The sequence below is a fragment of the Tupaia chinensis genome, unplaced genomic scaffold (assembly GCF_000334495.1).
Source record: "Tupaia chinensis unplaced genomic scaffold, TupChi_1.0 Scaffold138665_1, whole genome shotgun sequence".
Taxonomy (NCBI): Eukaryota; Metazoa; Chordata; class Mammalia; order Scandentia; family Tupaiidae; genus Tupaia; species Tupaia belangeri.
The window spans coordinates 1,014,761-1,019,000 of NW_006198557.1; the positions used below are offsets into that span (position 1 = coordinate 1,014,761).

The following is a 4,240-nucleotide window of genomic DNA, read 5'->3' on the forward strand; positions in this document are numbered from 1 at the left end:
TTGTCGCTTTCCGTCTCTCTCTGTCTTTCTGTTGAACACACGCCCCCTATAGCAAAAACCTACGACCCCCCCCCCAAAAAAGAAAAACAATCCCTAGAGGAGGGAGAAGGGATTGCAGTGTGACTGCCCTCCAGGGGAGCTGCTTTCTCACTTTCCCTCTCTCTCGCTCTGTGTCTCTGCAGAGAGCACATAGGCCCTCTGGCAAATTTTTAAAAACCAAAATTTGTTTTTTTAGTTTTTGCTTAGGGTGTGTGCACTCACAGGAGAGAGACACAGAGAGAGGGAGGGAAAGTGAGAACTCGCTCCGCAGGGGAATGGTCACACCGTAATCCCCTCGCCTTCACTCTCCCCTTACGATTTTGGGCACTCACTCACATAGGGCCAGTGTGTGTCTTCCAGCCCTGGGTCCAGCATGCAGACCTCACCGTCGGCCGCGTGGGATCCAGCTGCCTTAACCTCTGAGCTCTCTGTTGGCCCACCAAACAAAACGTGGTTATTCCTTCCATGAGAGAGAGTCCAAGAAACACTCCCAAGGGGGTCTTTTTATTTTTTTAGGTTTTTGTTATAGGGCACGTGCATGCACCCGAGAAAGACATACAGAAACAGAGAGAAGGAAGGTGAGACATCATCTCCCAGTGGGGGCGGCCATGCCGAAATCTCTCTTCCTTTCTCTTCTTGAGATTTTGGGTACGGGTATACACACACCTGGTGTGATTTTGAAGCCACCAGGTCTGGGACTTGAACTGGGTTGGCCACATGGGAGTCCAGTGCCACCTGCTCATCCCCCGACAGTCTTTTTAATTTAATTTTATTTTTTTTAAGAATGATTGGGACCAGCGGGTGGCGTGGTGGTTAAGGTGCTGGACATTCCCACATGGCCAACTGTGGTTCACAGCCCGGACCTGGTGGCATGTTTTTTCACTTTCCTTCTCTTCTCTCTGTGTATCTCTCACTGGTCAAATTAAAATATATCAATGAATAAATAAAAATTAAGTATTTTTTGAAAAAGAGAATTATTTGATTAATTGTATTTATTAATTATTATTTTCTAATTTGATCAGAGAGAGAGAGAAAGTGAGAAAGGAAGCCACCAGGTCTGGGACTGGAACCGTGGTCAGCCAGGTGGGAGTCCAGCGCCTTAACCTCCACGCCACCTGCTGGTTCCCTCCCCCACAGGGCTTTAATGTGCAGTCTACCCCTAACCTTAGCCAGCCCCGGATTGTGAGCGCACGTGTGTCTGGTGTACTCAGGGAGGTCTCGGGACTTGAACCTGGGACTTTCCCATGCGGGTCAGCATTTCTAGAACATGACATTTTATTGCTGCACCGCCATCCAGTTCCTTCCCGCCGGTTCTGTACCACGGATGTGCTGGGGGGCGTCCAGGCAGTGAGTCATCTGATCGCCCTGTGTTTTTCCAATGATGAATATAAATAGCATCCACCCCTGGGGTAGTCCGGAGGGTCATTTACTTCCTGTCCATTCTGCCCTTAGGACAGTAGCTACTATCGTCATTTCAAGTTGAAACATCTCTCGCTCAAAAATCTAAAATCCAAAACACTCCAAAATGCAGAACTTTCCAAGTGCTGACCTGAGGCCCCTAGCAGAAAAGCCCCTGTCTGACCTCATGTGATCGCAGTCAGAACACTGTCATACGGAACTGTTGTATGAAATTGTCTTCAGGGGCGCCGGCAGGTGGCGTGGTGGCTAAGGGCGCTGGATTCCCACATAACCGATGGCAGTTCGAGTCCTGGACCTGGCAGCTTGCTTTGCTTTTTCCTCTCTGTCTTTGTCTAGTCAAATTAAAAAATAATAATAACAAATGGAATTAAATAAATTAAAAAAAAAATGTCTTCAGGAGGGTCAGCAGGTGGCGGGGAGGTTAGTGTGACTAGATCGCCCATGGCCAACTGCACGGTTCTAGTCCTGGGCCCAGTGGCTTGAAAATCACATTGGGCGTATGTGTGTGCACGTGTGTGCACACGCACGTGTGTATGTGCCACCGAAGTCCCAAGAGGAGAATGGAGGAGAGGGGATTGTGGCTTAACCACCTCCACTGGGGAGTGATTTCTCACTTTGTCTCTGTCTCAATCTGGCAAGCATATGCACCCTATAGAAAAATAAGAAAACCTTTCAGATCACGTATATGAAATATATATGAAACATTAGTGAGTTTTATGTTTAGATTTGGGGCCTCTCCCCAAGATATCTCGTCCCATAGATGCGGATATTCCAAAATCCAAAAACAATCCGAGATCCGAAACTTTGGTCCCAAACATTTTGGAGACAGGATACTCAATCTGTATTTAGCAAGGTAATACTTAGCCATGGCATGGCACCAGCAGGTGGCGTGGTGGTTAAGGCACTGACACTCCCACGTGGCTGACCACGGTTCAAGTCCTGGATCTGGCAGCTTGTTTTTTCTCTCTCTCTCTCTCTGGTCATTTATTATTATTTATTCATTCATTTATTTCAGTATAATAAAGAAAATTAAATAATTCTTTTTAAAAAGAGGGGGAAAAATACTTGCTGTGGTAGAAAGAAAATTCCAAAATTCCTAAAGGAACAAGTGAGCCTCTTATTAGTCCCAGCTTCCCAGCCCAGACCCTGGGCATTGATCGTTCTCCTGGCTCCTTCCATGTGGTTCTCTGAGCTTTAGTTCCCCGGCTGTGAGGCAGGAAGTCAGTGACACTGCGGATCCTTCCACTGCTGGGGCTTCTGCCCTGCCTGGCCCACTTCACCCCCTCCTGCTTGGGAGGTGGAAGCCCCCGGCCATGTGCTGCCACCCCACCAGAACGGGGAGGCCTTTTTTTAGCTTTGGCTCCCTTGGCAGCCGCTCAGAGGCCGCCGTGGAGAGCAGTGGCCACCCAGCCAAAGCCAGCAGGGTGCTAGGTTCTTACTGCCACCTGAGGCCACCTATGAGGGTGAGCCCAGAGAGACCTTGCAGGGCAGCGAGGAGGCACCAACACGGGCCTGTCTCTCACCTCTCCATAAGCTGCTGCTTTTCCTTTCAAGAACTTTTAATTTAATATTATTTCCAGTGTCCCATAGGGCACATGCACTCACTAGACACGGGGAGAGAGAAAGCAAGCCACCGGGTCTGGGACTTGACCCATGGTGGGCCATGTGGGAGTCCAGAACCTTAACCCCCAGGCCCCCTGCTGGCCCCATAGAGACCTTTTTTTTTTTTTTTCTGGGAGGTTTTTGCCTAAGGAGTATGCACTGGCCAGAGAAAGAGACAGACAGAGACTGTGAGAGGGAAAGTGAGAAATCACCCCCAATGGGGATGGCTATGCCGCAGTCCCTTTTCCTCCATTCTCCTCCCAGGATCTTGGTCACACACACACACGCACCCTGTGTGATTTTTTTTCTTTTAATAATTTTTTTTTTTTTTTTTGGAGAGGTTTTTGCTTTCGGGCGCGCGTGCTCGCCAGACAGAGAGATAGAAAGCGAGAAATCACCCCCTGGGGGGATGGCCACTCCGCAATCCCTTCTCCTTCATTCTCCTCTCGGGATTTTGGGCACACACGCACAAGCGCCCGGCATGAGTTTTAAGCCACCGGGTCTGGGACGTGAACTGCGGTCGACTATGTGGGAGGCCAGCGACATAGCCATTACACTAACTGCTGGTCCCAATAATTATTTTTTAATTATTTTATTTTTTTGATTTTATTTATTTATTTATTTAAATTTGACCTGAGAGGGACAGAGTGAAAGAGAGAGGGAGAGTGAGAAAGCAATCCACCAGGTCCTGGACTCGAACCACAGTTGGCCATGTGGGAATCCCACGCCCTTAACCACCACGCCACCTGCCAGCCCCTAGATAATTATTTTATTTAACTTTATTTTAATTTGACCAGAGGGATAGAGTGAAAGAAAGAGAGGGAGAGAGCGAAAGTGAGAAAACAAGCCACCAGGTCGAGGACTCGAACTATGGTCTGACATGTGGGAGTCCAGCGGTGTAGCTGTTATACCATCTGCCAGTTCCCTCATGAGCCTTCTCGACCCCTTATTTGTTTGGGAAAAATGAGACTCCAGACTGGCTCTGTGGTTCCAATACGTCCTTTGGGGCCAGCAGGTGGCATGGTGGTTAAAACTCCCGATCCACATAGCCAATAGCACAGTTTAAATTCCAGACCCGGTGGCATCAAACACACACACGTGGATGTGTGCGTTCCCAAAGTCCCGAGAGGAGATGGCAGAAGGGATTGCGGTGTGGCCATCCGCCTCACGGATTTATCTT

General features: G+C 48.8%; 1 protein-coding gene across 1 annotated transcript in view; it reads left to right on the top strand.

Moving 5' to 3' along the window:
* The window catches only part of CDC37 (cell division cycle 37, HSP90 cochaperone), a 13,996-nt gene that overhangs the window by 4,469 nt on the left and 5,287 nt on the right, over positions 1-4,240 (top strand). The window lies entirely within an intron of this gene.